Source organism: Desmodus rotundus, chromosome 2, assembly GCF_022682495.2.
Source record: "Desmodus rotundus isolate HL8 chromosome 2, HLdesRot8A.1, whole genome shotgun sequence".
Taxonomy (NCBI): domain Eukaryota; kingdom Metazoa; phylum Chordata; class Mammalia; order Chiroptera; family Phyllostomidae; genus Desmodus; species Desmodus rotundus.
In genome coordinates, this window is record NC_071388.1 from 179108211 (window position 1) to 179135299 (window position 27089).

Below are 27089 nucleotides of genomic sequence, written 5' to 3' on the forward strand. Positions count from 1 at the left end.
GAATCTATGAGTCTAAACTCATTAAAGAAAGGAAGGAAGGAAGAAAGGAGAGAAAGTTAATTCTTAGAGTAGAATTCCAACAAATAAATGTAGTAGGAATGATTGAATAAAAATCACCATTTGTCAGCTACTACTATGGTAATGGTTGTTTGAGGCAAACATCATCAGCTGAACTCTACCCACTTTTAATAATGCTGGATTTGCTCGTCCCGACACCTCCCTCTTGTCATTCAACCCACAGCTTTCGGCGCACAGTTGGGTCAAATCTCTCCTGACGCTGGCCTTCCCTTGGCCCAGCCTGCCGCGTGTCAGAGTATCTAAGACCAGGAAATGCCCTGCTTTCCCACTGCTGGAGTAATATCTCATCCTATTTCTTCAGAAGAGGATTCCCAAGAAAATATGTAGCTTATATTAGATAAGTCTGTATCAAGATGAAAGCTAGAGAAATTCCCAGGAAGCATCTTTCCCTGTCAGTTAACATGGTGCGTTTTCAAACACACTTTTGGTAAAATCCAGGTAGGGAAGAGGGGTTATTGCAGCCCTCTGTCTGGAAGCAGATCAAAGAAGTCTGTCGAGGGCAAGTAGGACTTCTGGGCCTCCCCCTATGCATTGGATTGGTAGATAACTTCTTTTTCTACCTTAAAGAAAGGTTTTGAGAATTAACTTAAGCTTTTGTTCACACACAGCCCTTAGTTGTTTTTGTTTTTGTTCTGTTTTATCTTGTTTGTTTTGCTTCCCCCCCATCCTTGGTTCACAATTCAGAAGAGACTTGAGGCGAGTGCATATTATCCATTATCCAAAAATGTTACTACTATAATAAAGCCACTCTAAAACTAAATACTGTTACACAGAGAAATATTTAAGTAAACTCTTATTCACAAGCAGGAAATTAAGCAAAACAAACGAATGAATAAACAAAGAAAGAAAGAAACAAACCCAATTTGTACAGCTTGCTTGTTATGAAGTCCCCTTTCACTGCCTTGTAGACATTTCCTCGGGGCAGGCAGGGCAATATTGAGAGGCTGAATTCTGTTCCCCTTATTGCAACTGGCAGGCAATCCCAAATCTCTTTAAACCCGTAGGTGGGTACAGGGCCATTCAGAGCTCAGACCTCAGGTCTGTCTCCTGGAGTAGAGGCTCTTTGGATGTTTGCATTCTCTTCACACTGGAGTGGAGAGTATCTCCCATCTAGGCACTAACTAACCGGGCCCGACCCTACTGGCCAGTATCTCTAAAATATTTTGCTACTTTGCATATTCTTGACTATTTTTAATTCTACTTATGAGAGAGTCCAGTTCTAGATTCTTTGCGTTAGTTAATAAGCCACTAGTTTCAGCAATTAAAATACCTGGGTAACATTTATTATATGGACGATCAAAGTCTTAGGTTTTCATATGGATAGTAGAAGTACTTATAGTAGTTGCTCTCGGGGTGCTGCCTTTCTGATAACACCGGGGCTGCATGCGGATCTCGTGGATCTCGCGTAGGTCCGGCTGCTGCCGCAGAGTTAAAGCTTGAATTAACTAGCGTGCACACAGTATTGCACTGTCCATACTGAAGTTTGTAAAAGTAAACTGTACAAGCTGTAATGGAACTGGGAGGGGAGGAAATGGCCTAAGCACCAGGACATACCTGGGAATCCCAGTGCTGAGAGATTCTTGAGGAAAACGAAGTCCTTGATCAAGGGCATTGGGAAAACACTACATTCTGTAATGCCATCCCGGAACTGAAAAATACACATTAGCTGTTCAGAGGTCAGTGTCCTGCAGTAAAACTACCTTCCCGGTTTTAGACCCTGCGTACCCAAACCTACTTGACCGCAGTGTCCTTTTTTCCAGTGCACCCTTGGAATTAGTTTTCCTTGGGACATACTTTGGAAAACACTGCTTTAGAGATTATAGAAGAAGCTTTCTTAATCCACATCTACTTCACTGACACTCAACATTCCTACCCTAAAAATCCAAGGGCAACAGTCTCCTTTATAATACGCTCTCCTATCACTTGAGTTGAACACTTACAGTCAGTTGAGATTTTCCCCCAAACCTGTCTATTCCATTTCTACTTGTAATTACAATTGCATGATTAAATATCACACAATCCTATGATTTGTGAGTGTAAATATAAAGTTATTGTTTCTTTGAAAAATAAATTTCAAGATTTACAAAGACACAGTAAGAGAGAATTATTGAAAGTGTTAAATTAGGGAGAGCAGGGCAGCTATTAAAGATTTAGGAAAAAAATAATAGAAAGGATCTCTTCTGTAGATTGCATTGCAAAGTCATCTTTTAAGTCGTCGATGCATTTTAGAGAACCTGAAATGTATCATTTTTCAGGAAAGATTAAGTGGAGAACTCAAATTAGTGGAACCATGCTCAAAACCTTACATTTAAATAAAATATGTAAAATGTGTATATACATATATATACCTTTTTATTTCCTGCTTTTATTGAACTTTTTGATTAAGTGACAAATTACAGCCCCTGGGGGTATCAGATGAAAGGCCGTGTGTTCTAGCAAGAGAAAACTGAAGAGGAGATGTCTCAAAGGGAAGTGTGTATTAACTATTGTTTGTTTTTCAGTATTCAATGCAGAATTTGTCCATTCTCTTGAGCCAGGCTCAGTTGTCTTTATAACCTTTACCGCCCCTGACTTGCAAACTTTTTTTTTTTTTTTGGCTTTATTGTGAGTCTATGGGATTGCTTTGTGCCCACAATGCTCTTAAAAAATGAGGGTTAGCATTTTCATTTCTTTTGGGGAGTGGTCCATATGTATAAATATGTGCATCATTTTGAGTCCAGTCCTCTGGTTTTGGTTTTGTAGCTGGGAACAGATTTTATTTATTACTAGTGTATTTTTTCAATATTATTTTGTAGTAAAAATTCTTGAAAGAATGTGCAGTAAATTACATTTGATTTCTATCTGAGTTCTCTTAGGCTTGGTCCCATGGCAGCCACAATTCAAGATTAAGTTGCTATTTAAGAATTTTTAAGATTTCTACTCATATGTGCTATGAAAACAAAAACAATTATTCTATTATGGACCAATTTTTTGTTTTGAAAAGCGTCACACAGAAATCATTTTTCAGTTTAATTAAGACTGTGTTCACACAGAGATCTGTAGTTTGTAAAAGCAGCGAGGCAAGAAAACACGTTTGTTATGTACAAAATGGAACAAAAAGAGAAAACATGGCCTGATCCTTTCATTAAAGAAAAAAGGGGACTCTTAGACTAATTTTGAATTCATTTTTATCTTATGTTTCTTCACAAATACAAGAAACAGAGCCACTATTATTTGACAGATAACAGTAATTTGTCAAATTACATATTAAGCTGATTTTTAAATATGAAAAAGACATTATTACCCAGTACAATATTGCTGTTTTAAAACATAAATAGCCCTTATATTAGGGTGGTAATTGAATGATTTTTTTTTAAAAAAACCCCTGTATGCTTCATTTTGCCAGATTTTTTGTCCATTTTTGGGCGAGTAACCATGTCAGGATGCAAGAAGACTAAGGGTGGGGGAGGTACAATTGAATAGAGAAGTAGAGGCATAGCTCCCTGTTCTTAGGAAGAATAATTATTGGCATGAATGTTTTGGGATCTGCATGTATTTTTTTTTTTATTTTGGATTCACCATAGAAAAACTGTTCTAAGCTCAAGTGACCAATCTATCTATACTTTATACCAAGCAGCATGGATTATTTGCTACCAAATAATCTATTAAAAGTCCTATAAACTTTTCAAGAGCCTTCTTGATGTTATGTTGAAATCTTGTCCCTGTGGTTAGTGACATCATTTTTTACCAAACTCCTTGTGGAATTCATACATAATTACTTCTCATGGGAGTGAATAGAAGGTAGGAAGAAGAAATAGAACAGAAATGGACAGTGTGTCCTAAATAGAGAAATAAATTATGTCCTAAATAGTACTCAGTACCCAAATCCAAGGGTAATATTTGCATTAATATTTCTTTCAGATGTACTTCCTTTTTTTGAATCCTATTTTGTAATAGAAAACACAAAACATGCTGACGTTCCCAGCATAGAGAGCTAGTTGAGGAATGTAGAGGAAAATATAGGCAAAACGGGATAGGATTTTTATAAGGTGAGCATTGTCTTGTTTGAAAAATTGGCTTTTGGGCTTCTTGGAGAATCAGCATACAGGCCCCTTTCAGTAATTATTTCACAGGAGGTAATATTTGCAGCTTTTGCTTTCTGTGAGAATGCAACATTTATAATGCTATCATGTGATATTGAGGACAATGAAGGTAGGGAAAGGAGGCCTCTTTTCAGCTTTGTCCCAAGGCCTGTCATTAGGTCTTCTTTGTGATGATGGAGAAAGGAGATGCAGAGAGAAACCTAGAACCCTGCAATGCTACGGTGATCCAAACTACTGCTTCCTGGGAGGGGGAAGGAGGGTGGGATTTTGGCTTCTGGACAGGACCTGAGGAGGTTTATGAACCTTCCTGTGAACTGCTTTCTTTTCCCAACTCCTGAAAGGCTGTCCTCGTGCAGGGCCAAGAAGAATGGTAAAATGTAGTACAGCTCTCAATTCTGCCGGCTCCCTAACGATTGGTGAGGCTGCAAATTTTCTAGTTGGAGAAAACATGTTCCTGTACATTTTAGGTCATTGACTTAGTAAATAGGACAAGGAAAGGGCAACAAGCTAATTATAAGGACTGTTTAAAAACCTGATCAGTAGGGGGTTATGGAAATTGCGTCTCTTGCATAAGTTGTGCCCAGTTTGAAATCTTCTTAGCACACTTCTAAAGCTGCTCTGTGGCTGACAGCAGTGCTGGGTGAGATCTCTTAATCCCCACGTAGATCAGCCTCTCTCCAAAATAAGTCACTTGACCTTTCTCTGCCTAGTGTTTCAGAGGAGGGCTTAGGAGACTAACCCTCCGATTTGAACAGTTTGATGTCTGCAAACTGTTTCTCTACTTGACAATTTTGAATTCTCCTTAGCTCTACCGGTCTTTTTAGCATTCTCAAAGGAAATGGATTATATTTTGCTCCCTTCACCACTGAAGTGCAAATATAATCATTGTTATTTCGTTTGCCTTGAGGAGTATTATTTTCACCAAAATATGTAGATAATGTACTGTTTTCAAACTCCTAAACACAGTGTTTTTTTCAATTTGTAATTCATGTATTGTTCTTTCTAAGCAATTTTAGGATTTTTCAGTCAGTCAGTTACTAAGCACATATTATGTTTTCAGTGCTGTGCAGGGAACTGGGCATACAAAAGAAATTGGGGCACAGTTCATGTCTTCATGTAGGTTATAGTATTCATAGGGCAATGAAACCAAGTCAGAAAAACTAAGAAGATTTCAAACTGGTCACAACTTATGCAAGAGATGCCGTTCCCATAACCCCCTACTGATCAGGTTTTGAACAGTCTTTATAATTAGCTTGTTGCCCTTTTTTTGTCTTACAGTATTCATAGGGCAATGAAATCAAGTAATTAAATGTTCCACTACGTAGTACTCACTGTAGGTAGGAATTAGATATAAGTGAATACTGAATGTAGATGAATGAGTGAATGAAAAAAGTATGGATTCAAGGAAGACACTTTTGTGGACTGTAATGTGTTATAGAGTAGATAGAATATGAGCAGAGCCATGAAGGATGAATAGGATTTGGCAAGAATTGGTGGTGGTGGTGCGGTGGGAGGGAATGTTCCAGGTAAAGGGAGCAAAGGTAAAAAGATGAAGTTGAGCATAGACTATGTTTGGGACAGTGAGAGGAGAGACCTTGCTGACCAGAGGACCAGCTTCAGGAGGGTGAGAAAATTAATTTGGGTATTCCCTCTTCTTCCTCGTTAAGCGGACCTCAATTTTGTGCCTGCTCCCAGGTGATGGACAATGATTGTTCTATTCCACGCACAATTCTCTTCCCTCCTTTCCCAGCCTCCTTTGCAGATGGGCCAACTCTGTGATCTCATTGCGGCCAAGCTGCAATGCTGATGGCCTTTCCAGAAGCATTTTTGTTCACTTGATAATATGTTGGAACTCACTTCTCTCCCCCCTCCCTTGAATGAAGTGCAAACTTTGCTAGCAGGAGCAGAAGGCTAAGAGGTGTTGTCCCTGGCACTGCTAAACTGCTGTCTACTTCTGGGCTCCTTTTATGTAAGAAAAACCAACCTGTGTTTACATAAAACACTCTAAGCCATGCATTTAGGTGTTTGTAGTGGATTAGCATTATTTAAAAAGACTAATTTGTAATAGTGTGTAAGGCGATCTCCATGATCAAAAGGTGGTAAAAATCGAGGTGATTGTAATAGCAACATTGCTTGAGGTGCAGGGGTACTGGGCTAGATTTATGGCAAGGGGAATAGGAAGGAAGGCAGACTTCTGAGAGAAAAATCAGGAGGATTTAATGTAGATTCAGCGAAGGAGAGAAGAAGCTAGATAATGTAAAAGTTCCTATACAGGAAGATAAGTGGAATGGCCATATAGTTTTGGGGATAGATTGATGATAAAGATCGACGTTATTTTGAGGCATGTTGAGTCTGAGATGATGAGGGGACAGCTGAGTGCAAATGTGTTGTAAATAGAAATATAGCATTTGAATATAGGTGAGTCTGTAGGGTGCTGGTGACTTTGGGCACAGACAGAGAAAAAACATTAAACAATGCTTCCAGTTGTGACTTCTGTGAACACAGAGATAGAGAAAGGAGACAACCTAGCGTCAGAGGATTGAACAGGCTGCAATGCCATCAAACACAGTGCGACATCAATGAGTGAGTGTTACAGGGATGGATGCAGTCATCCTCAGTATCCAATGCCCCAGAGATGTCAAAGAAGATGAGGACTGAGGACAAAACAAGTGAACTTGGTAAAAATAAGATATTACTGATTTCCAAGTGAGGAGTTCTTACAGACATGAAAGCCATATATCAGCTCCCATATCTGAGAAGAGTATGGATTATTCAGTGGGAAGGGAGGGGAGTAAAAGCTGAAGGTGGTAGAGAAAAATTATTCATGAAGGAGATGGGACTTGAGAAGAAGGGCTCATTCTTGCAGAAGTAGTAGACTTAGCAAAAGATTGAAAGCCAGAGGGAAGAAGTTAGTGTAAAGGTCCAAATACATAATAAATGTAAAGGCTATACAGGGTGTTTGGAGAAAGACTTTAATTTTAGGGGGTGTTCAGATGTTCCTCTTAAGCTGGAGGCAAAGACAACAAGGGAGCTGTGGAAATTAGTTAAGTGCGAGGAAAAATACTTGGGTGCATCTTTCTCCACAGGGTAGGTGAAGTCAAGGGTTAGAAGCTGGGCAGGTGGTGGGAAGAAGTGGAGGCAGAGCTCGGAGAGGTTAACTCGGGATTGGCTATTGTGAGGATGTGTGTTAAAGAGGCGTCTGTGCAAAGATCAACAAGCCTAACCTAAGTTAGATGGCAAGAACCCACTAAAGGCAAGGCTGACTGTTTTTTAATTTTCCCCAGGCAGGGCTGTGGTAGAGAAGCAGGAGCTGAGGAGGAGAGCCAGCACCTGGTGCAGGTTTCACGGGGAGTTTAAAGGTGAGGGAGTCTAGACCAATGTTCCATGGGAGGGAGGAGGGTGAGAAGTCTTGTGTGCCAGGAAGAGGGATGATTGTCCAGAGGACAGAGAGCAGCTCTGGAGGATGTGGTGGCGAAGTAGCAGAGAAAGGGGTGGTGGCCTGAGGAGGTGGATGCAGATCCCACACAAGGAGCAGGACCTTGAGTTGGTGAGGACACAGTGGCTTGCTACAAGAAGAAATTTAATTCTTGTTCTAATATTCCTTTTTTTTTTTTAGAGAGAGAAAAATACTTGGGCAAAATTACACAGCATTCATTAAAAATATACTGGTATTTTATTTACTTAGAAATACATTTAGGCTGAGTACGAGTTAGGCACAGATCTAATGCGCTTTATCTCACTTAGGTGAGACTTCCTAAATATGAAATAGAAAGCTGTTGCTGTTTTAATTCCAGCAGTGCTCGGCCCTTCCGCATGTTCAGGTACATCCCTGCTGGACTCAGCCTTGGGTTTCCAACAGTGTTGCTGACACCTGTCATTCATTCACAGCAGTTTCTCCTAGTAATCTCTGTGAAACAATTCTTAAAATGTCCTTAAAAAAAGCATACTACTATAATGAGAAAGCAGATGGTGTGTTGCACGATTTCCTAACTGACGTTGCTTCCAACACTGTAATTGAACTATGTAAAGAACTTTATTTTCACCTCAGGAGGAATTCTGTGAAACTCAGTATTGTATTACCTTAAGCAGAAAGTTAAACTGTTTGTAATTTGGATATGTTATCCTAATTTTTATTACATAGGATATCTTCACCGTGGAAATATTTGGTGTGTCAGTTCATCTTACTTTATAGAATTTCCATTTTGAAACTGACAATGAAAAAGAATAATTATTTTTGCACAAATCATATTTACTATAAGCACTTGAGGAGTAACCAAGAATTGGCAAGGGGGGGGAAGATATTCATGGATATGCATTCTGGAGTAATGAATTTTAACTGCCAGGTATCAGTGGGCCAGCCAAAGACTCAAATGTTAACCTTTAAGTAATAGACATTTGCTTAGGAATAAACTTCTTTGGGCTCAGATAAAACATACTAACAACTGAAAGTGTCAGTATTGATACATTATGGTCTATTTGAGCTGAGCTGATTATTTCTGGAATAAAATACTCAGGGATGAGTTGGGAAATAAGGAAGCACAAACATCTTTGAAGTGAGCCCTAGGGGGGCAATGTACCATTTAATCTGGCAGAGATCTTCACTGAGGTGTATGTATCTTACCACTCAATTTCATTTTAATGAGCAGTCAAAAGCTTCCTGCAGGCCCAGTCCAGCTGCCCCGTTTTTGTAAATAAAGTTGCATTGGAGTACAGCCACACTCATTTGTTAATGCAGTACTTATGCCTGCTGGCAGAGTTACGTAGTTTTAACAGAAGCTATATGGACCACAGAGCTTAGAATATTAAATATTTCACTTTTTACTGAAAATGTTTGTCAATTCCTAGTCAAACTTTTCTCTCCCAGTATTTTCGAAACTGGAGAGCCCACTACTGTTTACATGTCAATATGGAATCAAATTACCAAGATGCTAAGGAAGAGAGAAAAGAAGTAAAAATCCTGTTACTGACTTGGAGAACTTTTCAGACAAGACAAGTATAAATGAAATAACTGGAAAAAATATGACACTTTATAATCAAGGACGAAATTGTGTGATAGTAGCAAAAAAACCTCCTCTGAGTGTTCTGTATTATAAATATACGTGAATTGAAAGTCATTTCAATCTAGTCAGAACCAGAGTTCCCAAAATTACAATGTGAGCACACCAATAGGCTCTGTTTGTCTTTATGAGTTAGAAACGGAAGCACCAACTTTTTGCCACTCAGTGATATGGTTAGATGTAGATTAGCCAAAGTTCTAAATGAGTCTGCAGCTTTTCTAGAAATTATAGAACCACAAAGGATAATACAGTGGGATTCCTTGACTATGGGCTAGAAAAGAGGCAGTTACTTAGGATAGTTCCATGATCTGTATAGAGGGTTGTCCCTACAACTGTTTCTGGAGAATGTAATTTTAATAAAGATCTAGGTAGGGAGGCTTAGGATCATAACAGTGGATTTTTATCTTCCAGGAGTACACAGAGGTGAGAGACATAATCTGTTGTCTAACCGAACACATGTGGGAAAAGGGTGAACTTAGAAGGGGCCCTAGAAGCAATTCGGTGTATAGGTTGCTGGGAACTTGCATGCAGGCATGAGCAGCAGCAGCTGATCTCTGTCTGTAAGAAGTTTCATTTACTTTTAGTTTAGTGCCTTGACTTTCTTGCATTATCATAAAGCAGATTCCAGCGTTAAACAATGGAGTGTTTCTGTTCTGTATTGAAATGGCTGTCGCAGGGCAGGGAGGTTAAAATCAGAGAGTGGGGTCCCCATGCATCTTGTATAAATCTTTCATGGGACTGTTGGAAGAGGAAGAATTTGTATAGCAGAACCATTTTGTGCTATTGTACCAGCTACAAAATGGCATATGCAAAAAGAAAGGAGAGGTCATTGAGGTGACCTCTACTAACAGGGAAAAGTTGGTGGAGAGAGCACTGGATTTGATTTCAGTTTCTGAAAAAAGTATGGATTTGTTTTGATAGAGAAACAAGATGTGACTCTGGGATTTGAATGAGCATAGTTTGTGTGGAAGAAGAGCTTGGATGGAGTGAAGGGCATATGCCTAGAGTTAGTAGATTAGTTGAGTAGCAAGAGGGGTGGGGAGAGGAGAGAATGGATGGATGGCAGAACTTAAGGAACTAGGTGCCCTTTTGGTCAGCCTGGCTTCTGTGATTCCTTCCCATTGTAAGATTGAGTGTTTAATGCTAGGAAACATCACCTGAAGTAAAGCATGGAGAGGTCAAATAGTGCAAGCAGGTCAGCCTAGTTTGGGAATTGCTGGGATTGGGGTTTTTTTTTAACCCCTGTAGCCTTCTCGCCCTCTGCTATAAACCTTTTATATAAGAGTATAGGGTATAAATGGTAATAAATAAAATTACCCCCTGATTTTAATTCACTTTAGGGTTAGTTTGGAATCTCTTCTTTTGAGAGTAGTCACAGAAGAAAGAAAAATTGCAAAAATAGGACACTTTCTCTCATTTCCTCAAATGGACTTTACTTTTTAATGACAGTGGGTGGCAGAGTGAGGTTTTCAATGTAGTTTAATGATAAACTCTCCTAGGTCAGAGTGGGTACTGTGTAATATTGCAGGGCATGGCAGTGGAGTTGGCAGAGGCTGCCAAGGCAGCGGGTGCTTCCAGGTCCAGAATTCCCCAGCTCACTAGGACTGCTGTAAATCACAGCGTCTTTCATGCCTTTTGAGTGAAACTTGGCACCTCCAGTTTACTCCTGTGTGGTGGTCACACCATCCCTGACTTCAACAATGTGAATACATGGCACCTTCCATTGAGTAACGACACTGGGTGGGCCTGTGCCAATAATGATGGATTGGGAGCCTGAAAGACTCTGCAGAGAAGAGAGTAAGAGGATGCTAAGGAAGCGTGTCTTTTTATAACTAAAATCTGGTAAATATGAAGAGTTGATGGGCACATCTATCACCCAGTGTTGCTGTCTCCTGAAGAGCTGGTGTGAAAGCAGGGAGGAAGGCTTTGGCACAGATGAATGCCCTGGTACCTGGAAGAGTGTGGGCTTCAGGTGCGGCTGGTTGGGGCGGCACAAGGCGGTGAGGTTTGTGAGTTGCGAGCTGCCTTCCTGCCCTGTGCAGTCTGATGCGGGAAGGGTTCTGGCTCCCACTTCCTGGTTTGGGCCCTGGAAATGGCTCCAGCTTAGTATTCAGGGCGTCCATCTGCCAAGGCCTGTTTGTGTTTCTTTTTTCTTCATGGTTATTATTGTGTGTAGACAATGGTAGGTGAGATTTGGCAAAATAAGAGTCTTGAGGAAAATAGACTTTATCAGAAAGTAAAAGTAACTTTTCCCCATATCCAATAATGTGGTTAATGTGTAGATGCTTAAAGATCTTTTATTCTTCTTGCAGCCCTGGAGGTAGTGGGATGTCGGGAACCGAGCAGGAGAAAGGAAAATACATGTGAAAGAAAAGGGTGTCTTCTATTTGAATGTCTAAAATGAAGATCTAGTAAAGGTATCATTTTGGGAACCTTGGTAGCGATAAAAAGAAAACAGGAAAATACTAATAGAACTCTGTTACTTTACAGTTGAATGTTAAAGGATCATTTTGTCTGATGTGTGCCACAAGACTTTACGTCTTGTAACATTCCTTTCACCTAGATGGCAGTATTTAAGTTAAGGCTTAACATATACCAGATATTATTCACTTGGTCAGTATGACTGATATGAAATGATTTGGGATTAAAAATTTCTCTCTCCAGCTTTTCTCTTAAAAAGTCCTAGTCTTATACTGTTTTCCTTAGCCTCTTCTTTCCTAATGCTTCCTTTATTTTTTCTCATGTACTAAAGAAGATCTAGAAACCCTCTCTTTGGAGTCCTCTGTGATCCTAGATTGAGCAGTTCATTACCCAGTCAACACCTTTGTGAGCTATTTATGATTTCTTGAATTGGTTTTCTTCAAGTAGTTATATTTAAAAGTGCTGTGTAGTATAATTGTTTGAAGGGGAAACATTTTAACATGGCACAGCCCCAAGATAGAGGGTGGAAATTAAGCTGAATGAGTTCAGTCCCTTTCAAGTTCAAATTGCTAGATTTTTCTGGCTTTCACATAAAATGACATCAAATCGAATGATTAGGGATGACAAGAAACCTACGAGGAGAACCAAGTCATTGGAAATGGGACTGAAAAGTGGATAATAAGAGGAACAAACACAGGGGTCTTTCCTGTCTATGGGAGACATCGCATAGATGATATGGAGACTTTAAGTATACAGCAAATTTTTAGAAGTAAATTTTTAGTTTGCAATAATTTCAGATTAATAGAAAAGTTGCAAAGATAGTATAGAGTTGTAAATATCCTTTATCCGGCTTTCTCTAGTGTTAATATCTTATAGCTTTGTATTTTTAATGATTATGGTAAGCATGAATCTATGATTCACAGATGTTACCACTTTTTAAAAAGATTTTATTTATTTTTAGAGAGAGGGGAAGGGAAGGAGAAAGAGAGGGAGAGAAACATCAATGTGTGGTTGCCTCTTGTGTGCCCCCTGCTGGGGATCTGGCCCGCAACCCAGGCATGTGCCCTGACTGGGAATTGAACTGGCAACCCTCTGGTTCTCAGGCCCATGCTCAATCCACTGAGCTACACCAGCCAGGGCCCACTTTCTTTTATTATTAGAAACAAATTAGAAATAACGAATTTCCTACTCAAAATTTTGTATTTTTGTTTACACTTCAAGACTATGTAATCTTTTCCGGGGCTCCTGGTGCCCATGGGTGTGGTCTGCGTGATTTGAGGGGAGCATTGCCTTTTGCATACCACCCAGCTCCTCTGGCCTCCTTTCTACAGTAAAGGGGGTTTGTCGGGGGGCCCTGGCCCTTCTGTTTCGTACCTTTTCCATTTGTTAATGGTGACTCCTCCTCAGCCCCACAGTTAAACCGAGTCTCTCAACATCTCTTCTTTCTCCACTGTTCAAACCTACTTATAGGAGTAACTCCAGCTTCATTCATTTCAGGAAGAATTTAAAAAACAACAATAAAACTTGATAATAGCTGTGCCCAAACTTACCAAATTCAGGTATGTTACCATGCTGTATTTATCATGGGAAACTGCTTCTACTGAAACATCACTGGGGGGAAGTCTCATTTTCATATTTAAATGCATATGGAATTATTGTAGAGTATAATGTAAAATTCATGCAGTTTTTAAGGTAAGATTTATCTTAAAGTGGGACTGGTGTGCAGACCCTAGAGGTAGAAGTTCACTCTGCCTTGAATTGTGACTGGTAGGTTGGAAAAAAAATTGGAAAAAACCCCTCAAAACACTGTGTTAAGCTAACTGACCTAAACTTCGGGAGTGAAATTTTAGCACCAACCAGTATAGGTTTCTTGCCCATTGTAACTTATCTTTCCTTCTCATGAACATTTAAGAAAATGGATATATGCCTTGAGTCTGATTAACCCTTTCTTATTGGACATCATTGAGTATGTATATTTCAGCATTTGATATTTTTAAATGGACAAATAAATGAAAAGACGAAGTCTAATTTTGCAATGTGAGGCCTTTCCCGTGTCTCCTAAACTCCCGTTCTAGGATTGTTCCCTTATTCTGGACAAGCCAGGCTCTCTGGATCCATCCCTTGTACTTGGGGCCTTGGCCTGGGAAGGGAAAAGGGATTGACTGGTGCACACATCACTTTAAAGTTGCTGGGGGGGTTCCCTTTCAATTAGGTGCTGTACCTCACTCTTCATTCCTAGCCTGGGAGAAGACTGCAGCCTCAAGATTACAGTGGTGGTCTCTACTTACTATTCAGAAGTCATCAAATGCTATAGCCCATTATGGTGTAAATGTTATAGCTGAAGAGCAGCTGGCCAGAGAGCGCAGTGAGAGGTGGGAAAGAGAAAGAAGTGTAGAGCTGCAGACATCAAGATTCAAAGCTTGGCTGCATCATTTGACCACAAGTTGGCCCTTATCCTCTTGAGGCTTAATTTCCTTATGTGTAAAATAGGAGTATCAGTTAGCTATTGTGAGAGCTACACATAATATAATTAGCTTATGAGCTGGCCCTTGGCCTTTTGCTATCAGATTGATTCCTTGTCTCCCACTCGCATCCTCTGCTTTCTGCTTGGCAGAGGGTTTGACCCCTGCAGGCTGATTTCCCAGCTGTGCTTCTGGCCAGTGGGAGGCACTGGCAGGAGATGGGAGAGCGCAGCAGCTGTGTTTGCCTTGGGTGGCTCCAGCTTGTGCAAGATGAGGCCTCTACTGTGGTTTCAGCTTCTTTTACAGTTCTGGCCCTTGGGTGCTATTACACCACCTCTTCCTTTTGTCCCTCCCGCCAGGAGTGGAGTAGCTACCTGCTGTGGCTAATCGCTGTGTTACCCCATTGTTTGCTGTTGGCTTCTCAGCCTGCTGGCTCTGGTGTACCCAAAGCCCTGTATTACCGTTTTTGGTCTGTGGTAGATTGAATCTGAAGATGCGAGACCTGTGGATGAAAAAGCCAACTGTATTTCTTGAAAAGAAATAATTTATTAAATTTAAATTTATTAAAAATAAATACATAAGTGGCCCATGCAGTGCAGACCTATGTGTTCAAAGATCAACTGTAATCTACGTCTCCAACCCCATCCTCTAAGACAAAACCCCCCACAAAACCCTTTATTAACTTGATGCTCTTTTAAACATTTGGAGTGGTTTCTATTTCCATGATTGAATCCTTCCTGACACAGCCCACCTCAGTAATCTGACTGTGAGCCGAGGGGCGCTTCATCCAGGCTGGCTGTGACAGGAGAAGAAGGGAAGGAGAGACCTGCAAACAAGGAAGGGAGAGAGCAGTGACTGATTAGATGGATGAAAGGGGCAAAGATCAGGAGAAATCAAGCAGTTCAGGTAATGACGACAGTCACCGATCGAGGTAGGTCTTTGGTGGGGGCGTTGGCTTTGGGGTAGGAGCTCTGCCTTTGATGTAAACATAGGGATGTCCAACCTTTTGGCATCTCTGGGCCACACTGGAAGAAGAAGAATTGTCTTGGGCCACACAATGAATACCGTGCAATGTGTGATCACAAAAAAATCTCATACTGTTTTAAGTAAATTTATGTTTTTGTGTTGGGCAGCAGTCATAGCCATCCTGAGCCACATGTGGCCTGTGGGCCACAGGTTAAACACACCTGATAGAGCATATCAGAGAAGAACTTCAGGATTTCATGGTCGCTGCCCTTTGCCTTTCACACTTAAGCTGCAGGAGTATTGGCAGAGTTGCTGTTCTCTCTTGGGAGAGGGGAAGGGGAGAAGTTCAGTGGGAATAGAGGAGAGCAGTGTGTGGCCCAGAGGGAATGCGCTCGGGCCCCTTGCTGAGTCTGGAACACATCTCTCCAATGCCATGAACTGCAGTTCTGTCACTATAACCTTGTCAAGGAGTGAAATAGGAAGCTGGCTGCTCGAAACCCATTCTTTGCCAGTTGGGCAGCGGCTCCTCAACCAAGGGACTGAGATGAACAGGGTGTTACTCTTGCCAGTGCAGCATTGGCAAAAGGAGTACTGTGGGAGGAGACAGAAACTGACTTCCAAATGGCCTAGAGAAATCCAGACATTTTGGGGGCCAGCTTTTAGGACCAGACTTAATAAGCAAAATAGCAGATACTTGAAAGTTTGACTTCCTCATGGGTTAAGAGAGTTCATAGTGGGGAGGGTCAGTATTAGTACAGCAGGCTGGAATCCACTTCCTTCGTGTGCTGGGGGCATTAAGAAAATGATCCCTCAGGGACAGAAAGGATTCCGCATCCTCAGAAACAATATCTAGAAATATTAATGACCTCAGATGAAAAGCAAACAGGAAATCATTCTGGCAAATCACAAAGAGCACATTACATGGTGGTGATGATGTTTTATATATGTGTGTTGGGAAAGAAAGAGTCTAAAAATGAAGACAAACAGGAAGTTCTTCCTAAACTCTCTTCCCAGATACTTTTCAGTCACGTTGTGCAGGTCGAAGGTTCTGGGAAGAAACAGCTAGTGCTCTGACCTGCCTTCTGCAAATACAACGTTTCCTGTTTTGTAGGAGCTTGGGGCTGAAAAATGCACAAACCAATGGATTTAAACTCTTAAACTCTTAGTATTCACAAACCTCAAGAACTACCATTTGAAGCTTGTGTGTATGTGCTCACACGCGTGCACAGGAGAGAGAGATGTTCCAGATGTCCTTGGAGTGCCACGTTATATCTAACTTCCAGATAATCTCCAGTTAATTAACTAATTGATTCAATTAAATGTTAAATGCATCAGTATTCTATAGCTTCCCAAACTAATCTTTTATTTTCTATGGTCTTTTTCAATACTGAGTGAATTAGGTTTTGCTGGAGAAAACCATACATGTTATGTCCTAATATGTGGTGAGATAAAGTATAATTCTCCTTGGATTAGTGTTTGCATTAATAAAGTCTTTTGTTTACAACAACCTTAATGATATAGAATTAAAATTAACTGTTGACCTCAGGGAGCAAGCAGATTTATTAATAAAGATTGAGTTTCCCTTCTTGGGACCTTTATGTTTCTTCCTTTCCTTTTTAATTAATGATGAAAACTCCAGTGCTGTCATAGAAATCACACTTATTTACAGTGAGAAGAACGAAGCTGAACCCTGTTTCACCACTCTGATCAGTGGTCACGCAAACGCAATGGGATCTGACATGCTGGCAGCCTCTGCTCATTATAGGCCTCCTACCAACCTCCAAGCTCATGGCTGGAAGTTGAATGGAGTGCCCTGGTTCCAAGGAGAAAAGAAAAACTATTGCCTTTGGAGAGAGAAGGATTATTAAAATTTCCATATGAAATTTCCACCACTTCTTGGCTTCTGATGGAATGATAGTTCCACTGAGATGCCTCTGTTGCAATATTGAAATTAAAAATATTCAAAGAAAGGGAGAAAATTATTACAAACAACATTGACCTCTTAAATAACATTTAGTCTTTATGTTGTTATCCCATTATTAATTCTCTGCTAATTAAAAACAAAATAACTAGAAAAATGCTACCAACAAGATTTTTCATCAGGGAAATTTGTTGGTTAAAGAATTTTTCTTAGCCTTATACTATCAAGCTGTTCTCCCACCCGAAAGGGATTGATTAATTTTAAATTGCTGTAGGCATGAGGGAAAAAACATAATTCTTTGTGTGCAGACAAAAGAAACTTTTTTGGCTATCCTGTCTTTGGATATAAACACTTGATGGCTTGAATCTGAAGCCATCTCTGATGTGTGATCTTGGGCAGGTTACTTCATCTCTCTCAGCCTCGATTTGCCCATCTGCAAAATAGGGATAATGAAAAGTTTATAAAGACATGTTGTGAGGAAAAAATAGGCAATTTGTTGTTCCATTTATTTATGCATTCATTGATTGCTGCTTGTCCAGACCAGACCAGACCAGAGATCCAACCTGCAATCTTGGCATATAGGGACAACGCTCTAACCAGCTGAGCTACCTGGCCAGGGTACCATCCCTCTTAAAACCACACAGAAGTGAAGTCTTGGATGGTTTGTTGGTTCATTTTCTGCCATCTTGACAACAGAAAAATGTACTAACTGTACTTGACGAAGAGCATTGGATCCAAATTTAAAATTCAGCAGATAATTTATTATCTAATTTTGGTAACAGTACATGGATTAGTCATTGAGTTAAAGCTGTTTCCGTGTAAGTCGCTCTAGATGTTAACGTGCATGGACATAAACTCCTGAGTCTGGAGTCAGGAGGCTGCAGAATATTGTAATGTTCAACACACCTTCACCCAAATAAGACGCTTGTTGACTTGGTCTCACATATATTTTCCTGCTGAGCTGCAACAGTAGTTATGGGCAAGTTGGAACACTTAGTGCTACGGTTCGCTAGCAAGCTGTCAGTTTGTCCATGGAGACGGCTTATGGGAATGCCAGTGTTACAGAGCAAGAGGGGGGGGTGGTTCACGATAAATTATTACAGAAAGGATTCCCCCTTTCTGTCTCTGGAGGTTCCTTCCCCCATGCCCACCTGCTAGGTTCGCAATGCCCACCGCCAGAGGAAAGACGTCTCTCAATGCCAGAGACTGGTGAAAAGGAAAGGAATTGTTTATTTAAAAGTTACACAAACTTAGAATAATGACCTAATGTCTTCAATAGATACTAAAGTCCTCTAGAATACCCACAGATGCACAGTTCTTCCCTCTCCCTGTGCCCAGTCCGGGGTACCGTGTCTCAGGAAAGGAAGTAGAAGTCCGTGATTCAGGCTCCCAGCACCATCAGCTGTGTGGCTGCTGTGATCTCCAGTTAATCCAAAGCCATGTGGCACCTTCTCATGGCCCACCAGCAAGAGTCCTCTCTCCCCTTTCTTCCTGGCAAAGTCTCTCCTGCTGCCTAAGCCGCGTGGCAAAAAGAAGCACCCCAAAACCTCGTGGTCCTCTTCCTTTCCCTTCAGAACCGCATGGTCCTCTCCTTACTTCACCAAAGCTGCCTGATCCTGGCCCTCTTTCTTTCCCCTCAGAACCTCGTGGTTCCCTCTATTTACTTCAGAACCGTGTGGCCCCCTATTTACTTCAGAGCCGCATGGTCTCCTCCCCATTTACTTTGGAGCCGCGTGGTCTCCTCCTTTCTCCCCCAAAACCTTGTAATCCTCTCTACTCTCCTTCAGAACCGCGTGGTCCTTTTCCCCACTTCAGAACCACATGGACCTCTATCTATCTACTTGTTCCAGAACCTCGTGGTTCCCCCATTTACTTCAGAGCCGCATGGTCTCCTCCCCATTTACTTTGGAGCCGCGTGGTCTCTTCCTCTCTATGGCTGCCGGGCCTCGGTTTAAATCCCAGCACCCATCTTCCTTTGCAGCCCCATTTCTGACTCCTCCTACAGTCAGCTACACCTGCCAGCATCTCCGTATTCTTCCAGCTTTACTGGGCTGCCATAGTAAGTCTGGGCAGGTGTGGCCCCATGGCATGGAGCCAATCATCTCCAAGCTCTCCCACAGGCCCTGTAACCAGGGGGAGTTGCTTCCCAGTCCCATCTTGGGTGGAATTTGGTCCCATCCCCCTGGCTCAAAGCATGGCCACAGCTACTTACACATCCATGAAACCAGTTAAAGGTTATAGATATGTTAAATGACTGTGCCAGGGGTTAGCTGCAAAGCTCTTGCTACCCAAAACAGCTCTGAATGGCCCTGTTCCATGTGTCCCATCCCCCCTGGCTCAGGCCTGTGGGGGTGAGGACATCCTATATACATTTTTCTAATATTTCCTGGACACCCCGAGTCCTGGACCCCATTACAAATCCCTTCTTGGGGCCCTCCTCTTGGCTGCACCCTGCTTCACCAGGACTCATACGCAGGCTCTGGAAATCTTGATGGTGTCCATCCTTTCCTTCCTCCCTACCCCCAAACTCCCATGTAGGAATTGTTGATTACTATGTTTCAAATTATGTTTTGAAAATAAATAAATTAGGTTAAATGAATCAGAGTGTTTTGCCTTTGCATTACTATTTGTTTAAAAATAATAATGTTGAATTCTTTGTTGTAAGTTAGTGGTAGATTTCATTTCCTCAGGTGACTTGAAAAATGTTTTCCTCATGTCACCTTCCTTTAAAGTACCGTTAAGTAAAATGAACAAAAAAATGATTAACAAGTTGTTTCAGGATTGATGCACTGATAGTGATGTACCAACTACTGTTGTTGTTAGAAAGCATTTGTCAATACTATTGGACATAGAAGACCCATACCCACTTTTGAAAATGCATCAGTAATTATCTGGAACATTCTATTTAAATTTCTTAGCCACTTCAGATGTAAATGAGTTCCAGTTGGGAGTAAGGACTGCAGATCTGACCCAGTAAGTGTAGTGATTAGCAATGGAAATGGCCCATTGTGGAACTCTGGTTCCATCTGCTTGTAAAAAAAAAAGATTACGGTAATTATAATTATAATTAGAAATTCAGTGTGTGGCAGTGGATTAGATGTGAAAGAAATTATTACTGAAAGCCACTGATAATGGAAGGGGGCAGAAGGAAGGAGAAAATTTCATCTGAAAGCTACACAGCACACTTTGGTAATTAGTGACTCTTGGTATGTTTACATCCTGCAGGTAGAATTTCTATTATTTCTTGAACACTGGAAAACGCTTGGGTGGAGAATAATGTTTCCCAGTACAGTTTGTACTACCTACCCATATTAAAGGGATGTCACCCATTCACATCCTCTGTAATGGCCCCCAACAGTGAAGGGGAGTAAGGGCAGGAGGAGCAGCTGTTAGTGAAAAGTGGAAGGGAGAGCAAGGAGCTAAGGGGAATTGAGAGCTAAGGGGAATATTCACTGGTGCATGTTCTGGGTGAGTGGGAAACACTGGTTTAAGAATTATCAAGTAATTGTTCTCTTTTGAATGCATTATTGAGGTCAACAGATAGGCTGATTATTACTCTTTTTACTCCATACATGTTGCGTGGTGCTGAGAGAGAAGGTATGTCTTCTCTGTGGCATGGCAGTGGTTAGATCTAGTAAAGGGCAGCTCCTTTCCTTTTCATCTGAGCATATATGACAGTTACAACCCATTAACCAAGAATCTGAACCATTCAGAACAGCAATTGTCAACTGGTGTGCCACAAGAATTTTTAAAACATGCAATACCTGGCTATTAGTCGGGGTCACTGACCTCCTTTCCCTTAGATTGTCACATGAAAAAATTACAAGAGCCGACACAATAATAGCTATGTGGTGTGAATAAATCAAAATTATACCTATTTTTTTGTCAGATTGGCAAAAAAATATAATTTATTTTTTGCTGTGTTACAGAATTTTAGTAATTAGTTTATGTGTGCCAGGAGATGAAAAAGGTTGATGTAGTGGAAAAAATGTAGACTTGAGACAAGATATCTGGATTCCAATACCATTTATTAGTAGGGAGCTTTATTGTAGTTACTTCATAACCCTTAGCTTTTTTTCTGTTTTCTATTTTTTCTATTTTCATTTTTTTCATATGCTTCAAGTTATAAAAATTTATATGTATATTACATGTACATAGGTAAATATATCATGCTTGGGAAGTGCAATGCAAGCTAAATTGGTTAAATGTGGAATACAGAGGGCAATTGAGGAGAAGGCACAAATGAGAGGAAGAGAGGAGGCTGCTAGGGTGGGCAAGTGGAAGGGAGAGCAGTCAGCAAAGTAACGACGGAGAGCCGGCACAGCCTGATACTAGCAAAACAGCCTACTCAGAATCCAATTCAAGAATACAAAGTGAACCTATTAACAGTCAAGCTGACTCAACTGTGTGAGGTGAGAAGAGAAAGGTCACTGGGCTGTATGAGTTTGACGGCATTGATTAATTCGAATGCTTTGAATCATTTCTGTCAAGATTCTGTAAGTTCAGATACTGAGAAGAAGGAAATAATTTTGAGATGGAGAAGCCAATCATCTGAGAGCTGTTTCTCATGTCAGTTGAGGGTAAAATCATTGCTATCTTCTCTCCTTGTACATATGACTAATGGCATTTAAAAGTCTAATTGAATTATAAGAAAGAAATATAGTCATCACATTCAGGGTTCAAACACCAGTATTTAAATATGAATACTTTGTTCCATAGATTCTTATGGAAGTCAAACATTTAAGAAGTATTTTTTCTCATGATAAGAGAAATAAAAAAAGCCAATATCAGTGGAAAAATTAAGTGTTCATGTAGAAGCCATGTATTACATGGAGACAGTGTTCTCATGGAATTGAACTCCTGGAGCTGTTAAGAGAAAAGATCCAGGAGTCAGATGCCTGGATTTGAATCCTGTTTCTACCTCTTAGGCAGGGCCCTTAGCAAGGTGCCTGTGCCATAGTAATTGCTCCAGAAGCTAATAATAATAATCATAGCATGCAGCTTTGGAATTTCTTTTGTAGAAATTCTAAAACTGCATGCTATGATTATTATTCAAAAAATATTCAAAAATATTTACTGAGTGCACACAAAATGCCAGGCCTGGTCCTACGTACTGCGGCCATCTACTCAGGAAGCGCTGGGAGACAGGCAATAGCCTTGTGAGCAAGAAAGCTGCTATTATAACGTTAGGCACTAAGGATGGAGCAGTAAACAAAACAAAGTCCCTATCTTTGCAAATTTATATTACGGTGCCTTATATTTAAGTTTGTTCACATTATGCTGGTTCATTATAGGCAGTGTATATAGCTTGATTTCCTGACTAGATTTTTTTTGCTTTAACCAATAGACTGAGTTCCTTAATTCAATAAATTAACTGAGGTTAGTTTGCAACTTTAAAAACATTCTTTATGTTTGTCCTTTTAGGCATTAATAGATTTTGTTTGTATTAGTGCAAGTCACAGTGAACTTCCTATATTCTTAGATAGAGAATTATAACTCTATTTGATGTGGCTAAAATTAAAGACTTAGGCACAATGAAAATATTAAAACTATAATTATGAAGTTTATATTCATCTTATAATTTTTTAAAGGAATTCTATCATTTATAATTTAGTAATTTTTGTTGAGGACAAATTTGATTTAGGAAGATCTTGATTTCTACTAACCTCATCAGAATTATAGTCTTATGTTTGAAAATTTAAGTGAAATTTGTTTCCTGGGACAAAAGACTCCTTTTGGAGAGTCTTTACCAAAATGTGCCAAAATTTTATTCATTATTAATCTTGATTAACTTATGACTGTAGTTCCTTCTACACTGTAACTAATTTGAAGCAAGGCTGAATGAAGGTCTATGTTTTGCAGACCTTCCCATTTTTCATCAGGCACATGAATTGTTGGGACAAATGATTGCAAGGGACCTGTTGGTGTGGGAAGATTATGGAGGCGGAATCATTAATGGCCGGGCAGATTTCTTTCTGGCCCAGGGACCAACACCAGTTTCTCTACGGCACATGCAAGGCAGGATGACCCAAAACTGAAATTTGCTTATAAAAACTGTGTATTTATTCTTACATGTTTAAACTTCAATCACCTTCCCAGGACTCTCCTTTTGATGCAATACACCTATTGAGATATTTTTTCCATTGCTCAAAACTGTTTTTGAACTCATTGATTTTGATGTCTTTTAGTGTTCTTGCCATTTTTTTGTTTTACCTCTTCCACATGGGCAAAATGTTTCCATTTGAGGACTTTTTCATGGCGGGGGGTGGTAGAAGGGGAATAAACAGAAGTCACTCTGGGTGAAGAGGGAGGGTGGGGTATGGAGGCCATGCTGTTTTTAGTCAAAAACTTCAGAACACTCAGCGTGGTGTGGGCAGGTGCACTTGTAAATCACCCATCATGAAATGGGCAAACATGTTGAAAGAGTCTTCAAAAAAAAAAATCACTGAAGTTGAACGCAGCCTCTCACAACAACACCAGCTGGTACATTCATACAGATGGGTTTCTAGAACACTCACCTGGGAGGGGGAAGCCTGTACTATATGGGGCCTGCCCTCCAGAAGATAATTCCAGTTTATTAAGGGGTCCCCTAATAGAAGACACTGTAACATTGTTTTGGTTCTAAAGTCTACCCTCCTGGAGGATTTTTAGCATTATCAGTAGCATACTTCATTTAATTGGATAGATTTGCTTAGGGACATGAGTGTAGAAGACTAATAGAGCCCCACTGAAGCCCCAAGTCAGGGGCAAACACAATACTACAATCTTTAAAGCTTAATGTAGATATGAAAAAATATGAAAGAAACTGATTTAGGGTTGGAGTGATAATGGGAATGTAAGTGAGATAAAAAACCAGGGTCATAAAGGATAAATAACAAGAAGTTCCACACCTGGAAGACTTGAGGCCATCTTTTCCCTATAATTAGTCTTGCTCTGGCCTTGATTTTTCCAGATTCGTAGAATGCTCGGTTCAGAAAGAACCTGCACAGATAATTAAAGCTTTAGAAAATAGGATACATGAGGAAAACAAAAGGCATTAAGATTTTTGAAATGCAAAATAAAAGACTGAGGGGCAGCAAAGATTTCTTCTTCAAGAATATTGCCACATGTGCATACCCGTACGTATTGGGGACCCCGCACTGTGGGAATAGCAGAACGCTCGACATCCTCTGAGATTAGAACAGAAAGAAGCACTCTCTCGTCATTTGAAGGAATGAGGCATAGTTTTTGGAAATCAAAGTGAGACTGTACAGAGGGAGATTCTGTATCTTCCTCTCTGGATGTCCTCTCTGGGTTGGTTTCGTCCTGCTGGGAAACCTCTCTAGGAAACTTCTTTGTTCAGTTTAGAAAAATTCTGTGGTCCAAGAGTATTCGCACTTCAGGGCAGGGGTGGGGAGGGGGAAGACTAGTGATTTTTCTAGTCCAAATAGTCAGAAAAAATTATTTCACATTTGGCTAATATAATTCTTACAGAATTATCTCCAACAATGGTTTGGTAAATGCCAGTTCAGTGAAATGACTTTTACGGTTAGAATCTTGGTAAGAAATTTTTTTCCATATCCTTCAGAGTAGTTAGTTCTTTTAACTGCTCTAAATATTTGTCTTGTTAATGACTCATTATTTTCTCATCTTATTAATTTATGTTTCCTTTGTTATTCATGAAGCAGCTGTATTGTTGGCTTTTTGCAAGGGTGCTGATTGAACATCTGCGAATGTTTGCTTCCTTGGGATTGACAGAGAAACATGATTTGTCTCACTGACAATGAATTATTGCATCTGTTTGTAGCTGTTAAATAATTGAATAGAATTTATAGGGGCTGCCTTCCTTGGTTAAACCATGGACAAATATCAGTCTCTGCCTCATCTAGAAACAAACAGGACAAAGCCATCTTCTAATTTGCCTTTTGCCAATTTTGATGTTAATAAGACACTGAATGACTTTATATTTACCCTTTTGATATTTGAGTATGACCTCCATTTAAACTGGAGACAAGGGATAATATTGTTATAAATAATTTTTTAATGACAATTTTTTTAAAGAGAAGATTTAGGTTCATAGCAAAATTAAGAGGAAGGTACTGAGATTTCTCATACACCCTCTGCCCTCAAGTATGCACAGCTTCCCCGTTGTCCACATCCCCACCAGAGAGGTACGTTGGTTACCATAGAGGAGCCCACACTGACAAATCATAATCACACAAAGTTCATAGTTCACACTAGAGTTCAGTCTCTTACTTCTGTGGGTGTGGACAAATGGATAATGACATATATCCGTCATTACAGTATCATGCAGAGTGGTTTTACTGCTGTAAAACTTAGTGCTCCATCTATTCATCCCTTTCCCCGACACAGCCCCGGGCAATTACAGATTGTTTTCTGTCTCCATAGTTGGACCTTTTCCAGAATGCCGTATAGTGGGACTTGCACCTTTTCAGGTTGACTGCTTTCACTTAGTAATATGTGTTTACTGTTCCTTCATGTCTTTCATGCATTAGTAGCTCACTTCTTTTTAGTGGTAAATAATGTATTGTCTGGGTATATCGCAGTTTGTTTTCCTATTTACCTACTAAAGGACATTTTGGTTGCTTTCAAGTTCTGGCCGTTATGAATGAAGCTGCTATAAACATCCATGTGCAGGTTTTTGTACGGACGTACGTTTTCAACTCCTTTGTAAGAGTTTGGTAAGAAACTGCCAAACTGTCGTCAAAGTGGCTTTACCATTTTGCATTTCACTAGGAACGAATGAGAGTTTTGCTTGCTCCACATCTTCACCAGCATTGGGTGCTGTCAGTACTACGGATTTTTGGCCACTCATGTAGGTATGTAGTGGTATCTTATTGCTGTTTTAATTTGCATTTTCCTAATAACATGATGTGGAGCATTTCTTGTGTGCTCATTTATCATCTGTATGTTATTTGGTAAGATGTTTTTTAAAGTCTTTGGCTCACTTTTTAAACAGGTGGTTTTCTTATTGTTGAGTTTTAAGTGTTCTCTGTATATTTTGTGTAACTGTCCTTTTGAGCCAGCAAAAACTGAAGACTGTTTCCTCTCCACTCTTCTCAAACCTCTGATTTCCTCCACCTCTTTTTTCACCCTTAATGTATGACTGCCTTATTCTTTAGAAATAAAATAGAAGCCACCAGGTTATAATTATTTATTTTGCCACCACTCATTCTTCTCACCTACCTTGTCTGCCCTCTTCCTCTTTTTCTTTCCCATTACAATGGAGGAAGAATTTCTATGATCAAAGCTGTTCCCTTCACAGGAGCCCTGGGTCTTCTTTTGTCTTCCTTCTCAGTTGTCTTCCCCCTCCTGTCCTTATGTTCTTTATCCTCATCTGCTCCCTCTTTCTTTCCCCTTATTACAATAGCAAAAAAGGAAATGAACAAATCTCTTTTATTCTTTTCCCTCTCCAGCCATCGTTCTGTCTCTCCACTCCCCTCGTCAGCCTAACTTTTGTGTTCTCCACACGTTCATTTTTCTATCTGCTACTTTCTACACTCTATATCCACCGCTCCAGTGATACCTCTCTCTCTAAAGTCACCAATAACATTGGTGCTACCATCTTGCTAGACATCTTACTAGCATTCACTGCCCTTGCCTTCTAGCTGCTTTATTCTCTTCCCCGCTTGTCAGGACTCTTCGGGTTCCCTCCTGCTGCTTTGGCCTTCATTCTTTGTCTCTTTTGTTAGATTGTCTCCTAATTGATGGCAAAAGTTCAGTGCTAGGCACGCTTCCCTTTTTATGCTGTCCTCCTTCCTTGAGTGATCTATGGTTTCAGATACTGCTAATAAGGGGACAGTTTCTAAATCCAAATTTATGTCTCAAACCCAGGTGTCTCTCTTGAGGTCTAGTCCTTTTTTTTTTTTTTTTTGCAACTGCAGATTCTCAGCAACTCCAAAGCCACTTACAAATCTGGCCTTCTTTAGCCTTCTCTCTGACTGCAGGAGGCTCCTCCAGCCACCCAGTTGCTCACACTAGAGATCTGGGGGTCATTTGTGGTAGTTCCTTCTCGTTCTCCTCCTTGCCCCACTCCAGTTCCAGTAAGTCCACTGATTTCTTGTTCCCACCTTAGTTTAGTATACTCCGATCTCTCCTACAA

General features: G+C 40.3%; 1 protein-coding gene and 1 long non-coding RNA gene across 2 annotated transcripts in view; one reads left to right on the top strand and one right to left on the bottom strand.

Annotated features, from left to right (window-relative positions):
* The window catches only part of PLCL1 (phospholipase C like 1 (inactive)), a 298233-nt gene that overhangs the window by 188913 nt on the left and 82231 nt on the right, over positions 1–27089 (top strand). The window lies entirely within an intron of this gene.
* LOC123480107 (uncharacterized) overlaps positions 14690–27089 on the bottom strand; it is a 34352-nt gene continuing 21952 nt past the window's right edge. Inside the window, exon 4 of the long non-coding RNA XR_006655979.2 lies at positions 14690–14926. This is a non-coding gene — a long non-coding RNA (uncharacterized lncRNA). The remainder of the gene's footprint in view (positions 14927–27089) is intronic.